A 14,741-nucleotide genomic window follows, 5' to 3' on the forward strand; every position below is an offset into this window, starting at 1 on the left:
GCAGGCAGAGAAGCAGGCAGATATGACCCATGTTGGGGGGAGCAATCCATCAACAGAAATAGATGCAGAAATGACACTGATGATGGGCTAGAACATTAAAACAACAAACAACTGCAGTTATGTTCCACACTCTCAAGAAGATGCAAGAGAGGTTGAGAATGCTAACTAGAGACCCAGGAGTTAAAAAAAAATAAAAAATAAATAAACCAAACTGATGATCTGGAGATTGAAACTATGAGTGTGATATTACTCTGAAACAAACCTAAGGAAATAAAACTACTAACCAGTATCCTTCATTGATATAGATGTAAGACTTCTTAATGGAATTTTATCACATTGAATCCAACATAATACAAAAGAGATAATACCTCATGATCAAGTAGGGCTTATTCCAGGAATTCAATTTGGTTGGACATTTGAATAAATCGATCTATGTAACTCACCATATTAACAGATGTAAAAGAAAATCCATAGATAGGATCATCTCAATAGATGTAAAATTCAATACTCTTTCCTGATAAAACTTCTCAGCAAATAGCAATAAGAAGGAATTTCTTCACACTAATAAGGGAATCTGTGAAATGTCTAGAGTTAATATCACACTTACTGGTGAAAGACTGATTCCCTAAGAATAGAAGCAAGAGCAGGATTCTGCCTGCCCCAACCCCACACACTTCTGTTCACCTTGTGTGGTGGTCATGGTAGTAGATGAGGAAGAAAAAGAAAAAGCAGCCAGATTGGAAATAAAGAGGTAAAATGATCTTCCTTCATAAATAACAGGACCATCTACATAGAAATCCTATTAAATATACAACAAAAAATCTGGAGGGACTAATGAATGAGTTTAGTGAGGTTGCAGGACATAATATTAATATATAAAAATCAATTATACTTAGGAGCTAAAACTACAAAACTTAGGAAAAAACAAAGAACAAAAGCTTCATGACATTACATTTGGCAATGATTTCTTAGAAATGATTCTAAAGGCACACACACAAAAGAAAAAAAATAGACAAATAGGGCTTCATAAAAATTGAAACCTTTTGTTCATCAGGGCATACTATCAACAGAGTGAAAAGGCAACCCATGAAATGGGAGAAATATTTGAAAACCATAGATCTGATAAGGGATTGATGCCTAGAATATATAGAGAACTCCCAAAATTCAACAACCAAGAACCAAACAACCCTATTCAAAAATGGACAAAGGACTTGAATAGACATTTCTCCAAAGAAGACATACAAATGGCCAATAAGCCCATGAACTACATCACTCAACATCACTAATCAGTAGGGAAATGCATTTCAGAACTGCAGTGAAGTATCACTGCAGACCCATTATCATGGCTACTGTCAAAACACCCAGAGAGTTACAACTGTTGGTGAGGATGTGGAAAATTGGAACTCTTGTGCACTGTTGGTGTGGATATAAAATGGTACAGCCTCTGTGGAAACAGTAGGACAGTTCTCCAACAAGTTAAAAATAGCAATTATAAAAAAAATAAACCGAACTGATACTCTAGACTATAAAAATAGAATTGCCATACAGTCTAGCAATTCAACTTCTCGGTATATACCCAACATCAGGAAGCAGGTCTGGAAGAGATAGCTGCACCCCCATGTTCATAGCAGCATTATTCACAGTAGCTAAAACATGGAAGCAACCCAAGTGTCCCTCACAGATAAATGGATAAACAAATGTGGTCTATACACTACACTGGAATATTACTCAGCTTTAAAAGGGAGAAAAGCCTCACACAGGCTATAACATGGATGAATTTGGAGGACATTATGCCAAGTGAAATAAGTCAGTCACAAAAAGACAAACACTGTTTGAATCCATATATATGAGGTACTAAAATTCATCAAAATCATAGAGACAGAAACTAGAATGGAAGTTGCCAGGAGCTGTGGGAGGGAGCAGTGGGGAGTTGTTTAATAAGCACAGACGTTCAGTTTTACAAGACCCAAAGAGCTATGCACATGGCTGGTGGAGATGGTTGCATCATAGTATGAATGTACTTGATTATTGTTGAGCTGTAGATTAGAAATGGTTAGGATGGTAAATTTTATGTTATGTATATTATACCACAACAAAAAATTGGGGGGAAAATGTACTTCTGTATACTAGGAATAAACATTCAAAAATTGAAAACAAAAACAAAAACAAAAAACAAAGAAACAAACAAACAAACAAAAAGCATTGCAGAAGAATAAAAAATATGAAATACTTAGAGACAGACCTAATAAAATATATGTAAGTCCTGTACACTGGAACAAAACATTACTGAGACAAATTAAAGAAGACTTAAACAAATGGAGAGATGTACTGTGTTCCAAGATTGGAAAATTCAATATTGTGAAGATAGCAACCTCCACAAATTCATCTATAGAAATTCATGTATTCTCAATCAAAAGCCCTGCAGGCTTGTTTTTTTTTTTGTTTGTTTGTTTGTTTGTTTGTTTTGTTTTTTTTGGTTGTTTTTGTTTTTGTTGGTATTGTTTTGTTTTTTCTTTTGTAGAAACTGACAAGCTGATTCTAAAATTTATGTGAAATTGCAAAGACTTATAGTACCTAAAACAACTTTGAAAAAAAGGGCAAAATAATGAAAGACTTATATTACCTGACCTCAAAAATTATTATACAGCTATAGTAATCAAGAAAGTGTGGTTTTGGCATCAAGATAGGTTAATAGATTCATGAATCAGATGGCAGAGTCCAAAGAGAGACCCACACGTATATAGCCAATTGAATTTTGACAAAGATACAAGGGCAATTCAGGGGAAAGGATAGTCTTTCAACAAATGGTATTGTAGCAATTGGATATTCATATGGGGAAGACAAGAAATAAAAATTAGTCAAGGATTAACCAAAAATGTGTCACAGGTCTAAATGTAAACTTTAAAGTGTAAATTTCTAGACTATAACAAAGGAGAAAATCTTTGTTTCCTTGGGTTAGGTAAAGATTTCTTAGATATGAGCTAAAAAAACTGATCCCCCCAAAAAAAAAATCAAAAATTGATGTTAGACTTCGACAAAATTCAGAACTTATGCTTTTTGAAATGTACTATTAAGATGGCACATGAGCACATGAAAGGTGGTCAACATCGGTCATCATTATAGAAGTGAGAATTGAGACCACAATGAGATGCCACTATCAGCTTGTAAGAAGGCATAAGGTTAAACAGACTGACCATCCACATGGTGCCAGGACTGGAGTGAGGCAGGAAGTAGGGGTAGGAGGGTGGGAGGGTAAGACCACAAAGACAGCAAGTCTCGGGGGGCCCATGGCTTATAGTTGCCACGGGCACACTAGAGCTGAGAAGGAAGCTGCAGTCAGAAAGTGGGATGCTTACAGTGGAGATTATTGAGGGGCTGTCATTATTGGTAACGACAAGGTCTCTGGCACGGACTCAGAGGTGAATGGCTAGGGCAGGCTGAGCACAGCAGTTTAAAACATGAGAAGCTAAAATTCTAAGGTTATTTCTATGTGTATGGAAATCAATAGTAATTAGGGCTAGAATAGTACTGAAGATAGTGATAGGGAGTCAGAACATGAAAACATGGAGATTAGAGGAGGGGAGACCCACAAGCTGGTGATGGTAGGAGGCAGGTAATTACAACACTTAGGTGTGTTTGAGTGTGTGTGCATGTGCATGTGTGTGTGTGTGCGTGTAAGTGTGTGTATGTCTAAGGAAAGCAAGAAGTGCTGGGGCTAAAGTAGAGAATATTACCAACAAAAAAGTGTCCTTATTAATTTACATTCAAATATGATTGAAAATATACAAATAAAGGGATGTTAATAAATAGCCATTTTAATTTACACATCAAAACTGTATTACCTTATGGGTTTAAGACACAAGGTCAATATGTAATTTATCCCCAAATCTTGAGAAATAATTGATGGAAACTGAAGCTATTGAAATGCTACACAGGCAGCATGGACTTTCACATAATAATCCATTTGGGGATTGTCATATACTTTCTTAATCCATGTCAAGAAAGCTGGACCCAAATCTACTTTCAGTGTACTAAACAACTAGCTTCCCAGTTATTACAATTGGAAGAATATTTCTCATCAGCAATGACTGGCTAGAACCTGAACCCTCTACAAAAATAGGTGTTATAAGATTGAAAGCCAATTGTGTTCAGCTAGCATGTTAGAGAACTACAGAGAAAATCCTAGAAGTGGCATTCTTCTGGGAAAAACAAACTCTGTCTGAACATACATTTGCTCATACTGCTGGGAGAGTTCATTCTGTCCTAATAGAAGATCTCCTAAGCTCCAGCTGAGGTCCCATCTTCTCTGAGAAGCAGCCTTCCTTTCCTGGCTGCCCCTCACTCTGTTCTCTATATGAACACCTGGGCCATTTATTGACTGTATTGTTTTTTGGAACCCAACTATATCATAGCTCATATTAGTATAGAAACCAGTACTTAATATAATAGTGATACTTACTGAGCACTTACTACATGCCAGGCCTTGCCCTAAATGTTTTACATTATTCAATATTTTATTCTTATAATAATCTTCCTATTATTATTATTACCATTATTTCTAATTTACAGAAGAAAATAATTTAAAAGAAAAAACTGACTTAGTCAAAATTGTTCATGATTGGGATTCTAATATATAAGAATAATTTTTAAAATGAAGATATGAAGAGTTTGCAAATATAGAGTATGAAGGAAACTTTCACCCCTACTGAGGGAAATGCAAATTGGCACCATCATTTTAGAAAACAGTTGGGCATTCTTCAGAAATGTCAAAGATTCTGTCTTGACTGAGCTATTCTACTCTTGGAATGTACTCTAGAAAGACTGTTGACCTTGTACAGCCAGATAAACATTGAAGTATATTTATTCCAGCAAGGTTAATACTGAACAAAAGAAGAAGACAACTCAATAGTATAAAAACTGTGGACTATTCATGTAATGGACCATTACACAGCAATGATGACTGAACAGGAAGCAACGTGGCTGAATATTACAAACATAATATTGAAGGAAAGAATTAAGAGGTGAAAGAATACATACAGTATAATTCCATTTACCTAATGGCCAAAACCAGGCAAAAGTAAGGAATGCTTACATAGGAAGTGTCTAGAAGGGAAGCTCAGGTGCGGAAGATGCTGGGCGGAATGTCCTCTGGGGCTCCAGTCACGCTCTGCACCTTGACCTGGTCATTAGAGCGTTCCCATTATGACATTTCCATGGCATGACATTGTACAAATAAGAAATGGTACCCAGAATACAACCCCATCTGGAATATGGTGCAATGCCATATACTTGTCAACATCTGGCTGATTTAATTAAAGACAAGACAAACTGATGGTGATCAGTAGTTAACTGCCAAGGAAAAGTTGATTGTGAAATAAAAGCTACAATCTTAGAATCTTCGAGTGGAAGGGGACCTTTAAACTTTCTAGTTGAAATCTCTACCTAATTATGAATTCTTCTACCTGGACAACCATCATACAACCCAGATTGGAAAATGTCAAACAATTAGGTAAGCCAATCTTCATTATGGAACAGACCTAAGATTTAGAAGATACAATTCCTTATCTTAAATTAATTATTTCTCTGTAATTTCTCCACATCGATAGAAATTCTTCTTAAGGTACAGGGCGGAAAAGCTGTTAATACAATGAATTTTTACCTATAGATTATTTATTCTCTTGCCTCAAATTTGGACAAGAGGAGAGTTTAAAGTGTGGAATACTGTATTGCAAAACACTGAAATCAGATTATGATTCCATTCTTTTAATAGAGACAAATTAAATATATATTTTTTACTAACATTGTGTTATAGACTCAATACGCACTGCCAAATTCTCATGTTGAAACCCTCATTCCCAATGTGATCCTATTGGGAAGTGGGGTCTTTGGGAAATCATTCTGTCAAGAAAGTGGAGCCCTTGTGAATGGGATCAGTGCCTTTATAGAAGAGACCGCAGAGATATTTGTCTCTTTGTCTCTGTCTGGCTTTCTGCCTCTCTGTACCTCTGTCTATCTCTGTCACTCTCCTCCATGTGAGGACATAGTGAGGTCACAGTCTGCAAACCAGATAGAGAGTCCTCACTAGGAACCAAATGTGTCTACACCTTGCTCTTGGACGTCCCAGACTCTAAGACAGGAAGAAATAAATGTTTGATGTTTAATCCACCCAGTATATGGTATTTTGTTACAGCAGCCTGAGCTAAGACAGTCTAAACAGCATAATGTTCAAATGAATACACAGCTGGTGTCAAAGATTTTAAGCGCTTGATTTATAATTCATTGTATAAAATGACTCAAACTTGCGCTTGCCATTCTGTGGTGCTATGAAAGCAAAGTAGCATAACAAAGCAAGAGAAAGGGACAAAGAGAAACACACAAGCCCTGGTTGCATCTTTTGATCTACCTTTAGAATCTGTGTTTTTTGTTTTGTTTTGCCCATTTTCTGTTTTGTTCTCTTTTGTTCTATTTTACCTGGTTTGGGTGGTATATAAAATCATCTCTGGATATCCATATAAAGATAAACTCAAAACCCCTTACGAGAATGGACATGCACACCCATTAAATTATGAATGAGCAACAGAGAGCAAGAGATGGATACTCAATAATCTCTGTTGTATGTGAAGAAGTGTTTCTCTTTTGAAAACTCTGGTTGCTTCATGCATTGACTTCATAGAGAAAAACAATCCATTCATTCTCACATGCATGCATTTCCTAAGGCTGCTATAACAAATTATCACTGGGTGCCTTAAACCAGCAGACATTGATTCTCTCACAGTTCCGGAGGCCAGAATCCAAAATGAAGGCTCAATAGGCTTTGTTCCCTCTTGGGGGCTCAGAGAAAGAATCTGATCCTAGCCCTTGTCCTGGCTTCTGGTCGTTGCTGGCCATCCTGGCATCTCCTGGTTTGTAGATGCATGATTGTAACCTCCACCTCTGTCTTCACATTGCCTCCCTATGTCTCCTCTGTGCATACACAGAGAGAGTCCATGTATTTTAGTTTATGGCTTTAAATTCTGGCTTTATTTATGCAATAGAATCAACATCATACAAAACCTTTTTTATAAGTCTGAAGTACAGATATCTCTTATACAACAGGACATCCAACTCTAGCAAAGGTCTGTAAGAAGAAGGGTTTTCTTCTTACTGGGCTGGATGGAAGAGTGACTGTAACATCAAAATCTCCCCACCTCTTTTTAAGTCTGTTTCTCTCTACTGGTGTGTTAATTAGCACAGGTTTCTGTGTTGTTCAATGCTGTACCCTCAGTAGTGCTGACACGGGATTGCAGCCTCACCCCTGTGTTTTAATGAATGCCTGGATGAACACCTAATGGGTCCTGTCCCTCCAGTAGGGGTAGAGAGAAGAGTTAAGGCATGTTCCCTGCTAGCTTGTGGAGCTTCATGCACACCTACGAGAGATGGTGTGGCTGGGAGTCAGAGGGTTGGGGGGTGGAGGGGCTTCTTTGTAGGTGCTGCTAAATTGCCTAGAGAGCTCTCAGCAAAGGTCCCAAATCTCCCAAGTTGCAGTAACTTGTTAGGATACCTCTTCCCATTCTAAACAAATATTCACTTTAGTACCAATATTTTATTCATGACTTTGCTCTTCTTTTTAAAGAGGATTCTAAGAACTGTATAAATTTTAGGCTCCTCAAAACCTGGCTCAGCCCCAAATGAGAAGTAAGTAATATTTTTCTGGAGAACTCTGTTCCTCTTGTTATCGCTTCCCCACTTTTTACTTTCCAGACTTCACGCCTTTCTCCTTTCCTGCCTTCTCCCCATCTCACAGTGCTGCCTGGACACCCAGTAACTTAAGTCTTCAACACCGTGTGCAGCAATCTGAGTAGGAACATTTGTTACCGACAATACATGACTCAATTTGGTGAGTATTTATCTCCCTCCCAGCTCTACAAAACCATGCACATTTTCGGGAGTCTCTCCGTTGGTGTCATTGTGGCCTCCGGGTCCCAAGTCCCACTCTGAATAGAAGCCTAGAGGTGGCACTTCTCCTCCCTCTCAGTTACTAGTGTATGAGTATATGGCCTATGGGTGCCAATCTCAGGCCTGAAACCAGGATTTTTTTAAAAATTTTATTTTAAAGAAGAGACACAAGGAGCCAGTGACTGTTGAGAATTATTCCCAAGTGACTGCAATATGAGGGTCCATTATGGGGAAAGTTACCAGGGCCAATCTCTAGACCTAACAGATTACCTCTTGGGTGAGTTGATTTCCTCTGCTTCTTCACTCATTCTCCCAATTTCCTGTAATTTCTATAAACTACCTGTTACCCTTCTAACAAATTCCTTTTCTGCTTAAGTTAAAAGGATTCTCTTTCTTTTGCTTGCTTGCAAGAATTTGGCCAAAACCCTTCTTTGACACCCGAGAGAACATGTAGCCCAATCTGTCTCGCTCTGCAGCAGGAAAAGACAAGGCTGCCGAGAGAGGCTGAGGAACTGCCCACTCGGCAGAGCTTACCTTGGTACTGATGTTCCAGTGACTCCAAGTCTAGGTAACTTTGCCATTCAGACAAACCCAAGAGTGAATCATATCTAGAGTAAGTCAACTATTTTATAAAACAGAAGCCTGTTTATTATGAATACTGTATGGAAAGCCTGGCTTCTCTGGCCCTCTGCACAAACACTCAAGATCACTGGAGAGCACTGCTGAGCACTGCTCACACTGGCAGTAACAAAACAGAAATGCTTCCCAAACCTTCTCTCCACATGTCTTTACTCTTCTTCTTCCCATCACCTGACTGTCCCTCACTTTCCAGGATTTGGGGGATGGAAAGAGAGGAAGATGGGATGAACTGTTTTCTCAATGATGGGAGGCAGACGGATTGTCAGTCATACACACGTCACCAAAGCAACCAACGAGCAACATGTGCAAGATGATTTAAGGAGAGTACTGACTAAGGGGACACAACATCCTTGAACTCAGCATGGAGAAAGGAGAACAGAAGTTGGTAGCAGACACAGTGGTCAAGTGTTTGGTGTGGCCACAGAACAACTGGAAGGAAACAACACAGCAAAAACCTGGAGTGCCACCCCAAGGATGCCCAGAGAACAGTGTGCTCTAAGAAGGGCATGATCAACAGGGTCAACCCTGTGGGAAGGTCAGGAGTAGGAAGACGAAAACAGGGGGACAGATATGGAATCTGCTGTGGATCACATGCTGTGTCCCCCCAAAATCCATATGCTGACTCCTAACCCTCAGTGTGGTGGTGTCAGGAGGTAGGGCCTCGGGAGGTGATGAGGTCATGAGGGTGGAGCCCCAACAATGGGATCAGTGCCCTTATAAAGAGCCCCCTGAAAGCCCCCCATCCCCTCCACGTGAGGACACAGTGCAAAGATACCTTCTATGAACCAGGAAGTGGGTTCTCACCAGACACTGAATCGGCTAGGGCCTTGATCTCAGACTCCCAACCTTCAGAAACGTGAGAAACAAGTGCCTGTTGTTTGTAAGCCCCCCGGACTATGATATTCTGTTCTAGCAGCCTGAGCAGACCAAGACAGACACCAAGATGGTCTGAGGATCTTATCAAGAAACTGCTCTTTGGCACAGACACAGTAGAAGATTGGCATGAGTTGAGTAGACGATGGGAATGTGAAGGATAAGAAGGCATATGGCTGCTCCTTCTAAGAAACCTACCACTGAAGAAGCGGTGGAGATGGTGGGTTTAAGCAAACAACACCCACAGCTGGAGAGTCTTCCACGCAATGCCACTCACCTGTGAAGACAGACAAGAGTCAACCCACTGTGTTCACACTTCAACACGGTGGGAGACAGGTTGGCAGTTCCTCAAAAGGTTAAAAATAGAATTGCCATACGGCTCAGCAATTCTGGATGTGCATCCGACCCGTCTTGTGGATGTGCACCCACAAGAACTGAAACCGGTGCCCCACTAATGCCTACATGAACACGTATGTCAGCATTGTTCACAGCAGTAAAGGGTGAACATAGTCCAGATGTCTGCCTGTGGGTGAAGGGACAGACAAGAGCAGGATCTGTACATGATGCAGTATAACTGAGCCATAGAAAGGAGTGAGGTTCTGATACCTGCTACAACGTGGATGACCCTTGAAAACACTATGCTGAGTGAAAAAAGTGAGACACAAACAGTTACATATTCCATTTATATGAAATGTCCAAAATAGGCACATCCATAGAGACAGAAATTTAGTGGCTGCCAGGGGCTATGGGAAGGGGGCTGGGGGAGTGAATATTTAATTGGTGCAGGGTTTTCTTTCGGGTGGTGAAATGTTCTGAACTAGATAAAGGTGATGATAGCACATCAGTGGGAATGTACTAAAGGTCACTGGTGTCTTACACTTTAAGAAGATTAAAACGGTGAATTTTATATATGAATTCTAATGCTATGAAAAAACCAATCAGTTGCTTTTTAAAAATTGTTGACCATTAAATCTTGAGATTACTTAGCGATGGACATGTTTTTTGGTCTAAATGTTTCAAAACTATAGATTCTTAAACAGTCTCTAGAAAACCTTGTAACCTGAGAAAGGTTAGCCTGATGAATTTCTAAATCATACACATGAGTTTCCAACTGATTTTTTTAAATCATGATATAGTTCGTAGTCTCTGAACTGGGAACAAGGGAATATTGAATATTTTAAATCAGAATTCCAGAGACTTGTTCTGTGAGAATCAGAGGCTAAACCATTCTATTAAAGGTGAAGTGGCCGATGTGCCTCTAAATATTATATTTGTAAGGAGAGCACTGGCTTATGGCCACACTCACAATCAGGCTGGATTTATCACGTATGACCCACCTATGCTGAAGAAGGGTCTGAAACATGTGGGATACCTTGGTGAGCGCACTGACCTCTCATGGTCACTTATGCTGTATAATCTCAGGAGTGTTCATTTCCTCTCCCCCAAATACACGCTCACAGCTAAAATCTGCTGTTAAAGACTGTTGGCAACTGCTGACGTCTTCCAGGATTCTCTAATAAGGTGTAACTTTTTCTGGAGAGGGTGGTAACTTATGCACTGTAAGCACCATCTGCGTAACTCCCTGAGGGTAGGGGCTCAGGGGACTCTGCCCACTGCAGGGTACCTAACAGGAGTGGGGGTGCACAGGGACCCAATGCCTTCCCCGGACTCCCAGGGACCTTGGGTGGCTTGAACATCCCCCTTGGACACTCCCACCGCAGGCAGGCTTGTGGCCTGACTTTCAGTCCTGGAGCCTGGAAAGGGTCTGCTTGGACAATGTCCCACCTCTTATTTCTGACTCTGGTTTTCCCTCCTTTCCCTCATCTGGGAGAAAGAAAATCTTGAGTGCCAGTACACCTGAAGCCCCTTCCTTTGGCACAATGACATGTCCCGTCGGGTACCGGTGTGGGAGGAAGAGCTGAATCTCTGCAGAAGCTTATCTGTCAACAAGTCACCCAGGGAGCCCAGCTCAGCGCCAGTGGGGAGCGAGGAAGATACCACAGAGCACGGCTGATGAAGGCTCCTTCCAGGACTCGCCCACTCCCAGCCTAGTTGTTTCTGTGGAGAACATCCTCCAGGGCCTCAGCTGAGGAGGATGACTCATATCAGGGGGTATTTTTAGGAATCCAGTAACTCACATTCAGCTCAGAGAGGCAGGGTCCAGTCCAGAGGAGCCCCGAGCCGTTACACACATGCTGTTCTGATTGCTGTAATTGTGTCCCGGTTTCTTGGTCTGAGGATGGCGTCATCTCCCTAAGCAGAGGGAAACAGACAAAGACTATTGCCACAACAAGGCACTTGATAAGACGCTGAAGAAATCAACGCCAGAACAGCATTACATTTATCTTTGCAGCATCACACCTGCTGTTCCAAGCTCGTCTTGTAATACTTGGTGAAATTTTGCAAAGTCACTCCTGGGCATTTTAAGGATTACTTTAAAATATCAGCACTGGTCTGAGAGGCAGGGTCTATAAAGTTAAAACACATTTTTACACAGATTGACTCCAGAGGTGTTCATATATTCAGACCATTAGAATGGAACAAAATGGGACAACAGTTGCTTCCCTGGGGAAGGTGCTGACACAACTTGGGACCCTTTTCCCTGGACAGCTGGGGATCTCCCAAACACCCCTGACTGTGTACATATATGCACATGCAGGAATGTGTGGGTTTTGTATGTTTCATATTTGTGTGATTGTGTGTGTATGGGTGTTTACTGCACTGACTAATGTGTGGGTATGTGTGTGTATGTATATACTGTGCGTATGTGTGTGTATTTGTATATGTGTTAGCAGGCATGTGTATTTGTGTATCTCTATGTGTATTTATGTGTATGTGTATGTTTGTGTGTGTGTATTTATCTGTGTGTGTTTGGTTGTGTATTTGTGTGTAGGTGTGTGCGGTATAGGTTTTCGTGTTTGGGTATGTATGTGTGTGTTTGAGTGTATACTTGGTTGTGTGTATTGTGTGTATCTGTGTGTGTGACAGTTTCTAAATACGCATTCCAGTAAAGTACACATTGGTCCACCCAGCATCCTGTGGGTGAGTGAGCGAGTGGCTTGCAGAGTTTTCAAAGCTGAGAAATGGAATCTTTGTTTCAGTGTCAGGACAAGGAAATGGTGCTGTCTAGTGCTCGGGGAGTAATGGTTCAGTTCGGTGTGGGCTTACGATGGTGGTGAGAATTTCTCATCTTCCACTAATGATCAAAGGCCAAACAAAACAACATGCAGATGTAAAAAAAAAAAAAAAAAAACACAGAAAAAACAGAAAACCTTCAAACATTTTGGCTGACCTCCCGATCATGGGATCATACGTCTCTCACCCTCGCTGCTCTCCTCCTCCGTCTCCCTGTGAATCCAGGTGGCTTTCTGCCGGTGGGCAGAAGCTCTGACCATCCTCCCCACTCGAATGAGTCTGTGCTGACTAATCCTCTCCCAGGTCGGAGGGTTTAGCACACTTCTCCAAATGGAGCTGAGATGGCTCAGAGCTCTCCCAGTGGCATTTCACAGCCTTTTCCCTCTCCCACCGTCAGTATTATTAAAACAGATGGTGCCTTTCCACTCCAGCAGGGAGCTACAACAACCAATTTTAGAGAGTAAATTGGAAAGTTGATGTTTCCTTTTAAATAAGCCAAGGATAACTGATCCAGTGCAGCCAAGAAAGAAAACCAGACCTCAGATTTCACCCTGAATTCCAACCACTCTAGCCCGTTACCAAAAAAGAAAGAAGAAAACACCACGTAAGATTCTGACACTGAAACTCTGACCGCATTCCTCCATGTTTCAGTGCGGGCGAAAAGCCAACATAGCACATTGGTGCTCTGATGGCACTTTTGGCCTGGCCACAAATGGGAAAGTATTAGATAATTCACGCAAAATCTCGTTTTGGTATAATTCCCAGCTGCGTTTCCAGACTCAAAATATCTGACTAACCTGGAGAAGCAGCTGAACACTGGGGTCATAATTTTGTCCATAATAGTCACTCTTTAAGAACTACTAAATATTAAAATGAACTGCCCAAACATCATTGTGCTAAGTTACAATCAAATGCTCCCCCTTACAAATGGGATAAGAAATAAAAAAAAAAAACAAGTGTACTAATAAGTATTTGTCCTCTGGTTTTCATAGGTGGAATGTCTGAACAGCCTGTATACTTAACGTCATCACTGCCCTTCTCCCCACACCCCACTGATGGCCCACTGCTGCAAGGCTTCCAGGGATGTGTGGTGTCGCCCACCATCAGAACGTCCAGGGCTTCACGTGCGTGTTTTCCCAGTCATTGTCACAGAGCTCATGATTACGGGGGGGGAAAAATACTGCCATGCTGCACAATTTTAATCTTATGTCATACATTAAATGCAGCAATCAATGCGATATGTTGTTTTTGTACAGGAATAAAAACATTTGAAAGAAAATCTTTAACCATGCTTGTAAGTCGAGGGTACTCTGAGTCCAGAGCACCATGAAACACTGTTGTATTCCAACTCAATGATTCAGTACCTCTGGGCACCCACCCCTCCATCACACAGTAATCAAGGTAACAACACACTTTTGTAGCTGGAACATTCTGTAAGGTTAAAATGATGCAATCTGTGAATTACAAAGCCCCAGACTGTCACACAGAGATGGACTTCAGATTTTCTCACCATTGTCTCTGTAGGGTTCATTGTCACTGTGTCTCACAGAGTTCAGCTGCCCACGAAGCACTGAGGCACAAATGATGAGAACCACTCTGGCCCCAGGTATTTTTCTAGAGAAGTGACGAGAGAAAAACTAAAACCTGCCATTCAGATTTTAAAGCTCACCCATAATTATGATACCTAGTCATCACAACTTTTAACATTTTGCTATATATCCTTTTAATCAAATTATCTTTTCACTTACCAAACTGAGATTATGTTATTCTGTTTCATAATTCACATTTCATAGTAGGATCAAGCTATATTACAAAACAAACAAACAAACAAACAAAAGGAATGTGGTCTTGGTAACATTTGCATTTTGTTATAAAGATTAACAACTGGTTTGGGCCTTTGTTTCGATGGTGAGTCTTCGTTTTTATCCAGTAATCAGTCAGACAGGACCTTTACATTTCTAGGAAGTGCCTCTTGTTCTGTTACATGTCCCATCCTGATTCCATAGAAGTCTCATGTCTTGGGCAGCTCAGGCTGCTATAACAAAACACCACTGGTTGGGTGGCTTCAACAACAGACATTTGTTTCCCACAATCTGGAGGCTGGATCCAAGCTCAAGGTGCTGGCTGATCTGGCTGCTGGTGAGGCCCCCTTCCTGGCT

The 14,741-nt window shown here is 40.9% G+C and overlaps 1 long non-coding RNA gene across 1 annotated transcript in view; it reads left to right on the forward strand.

Moving 5' to 3' along the window:
* The window catches only part of LOC141570042 (uncharacterized), a 56,137-nt gene extending 42,282 nt beyond the window's left edge, over window positions 1-13,855 (forward strand). Inside the window, exon 3 of the long non-coding RNA XR_012493793.2 lies at window positions 13,575-13,855. This is a non-coding gene — a long non-coding RNA (uncharacterized LOC141570042). The remainder of the gene's footprint in view (window positions 1-13,574) is intronic.
* Window positions 13,856-14,741: the final 886 nt, after the last annotated feature.

This window comes from Rhinolophus sinicus, chromosome 1 (genome assembly GCF_057876585.1).
Source record: "Rhinolophus sinicus isolate RSI-liver-muscle chromosome 1, RSI-T2T, whole genome shotgun sequence".
NCBI lineage: Eukaryota > Metazoa > Chordata > Mammalia > Chiroptera > Rhinolophidae > Rhinolophus > Rhinolophus sinicus.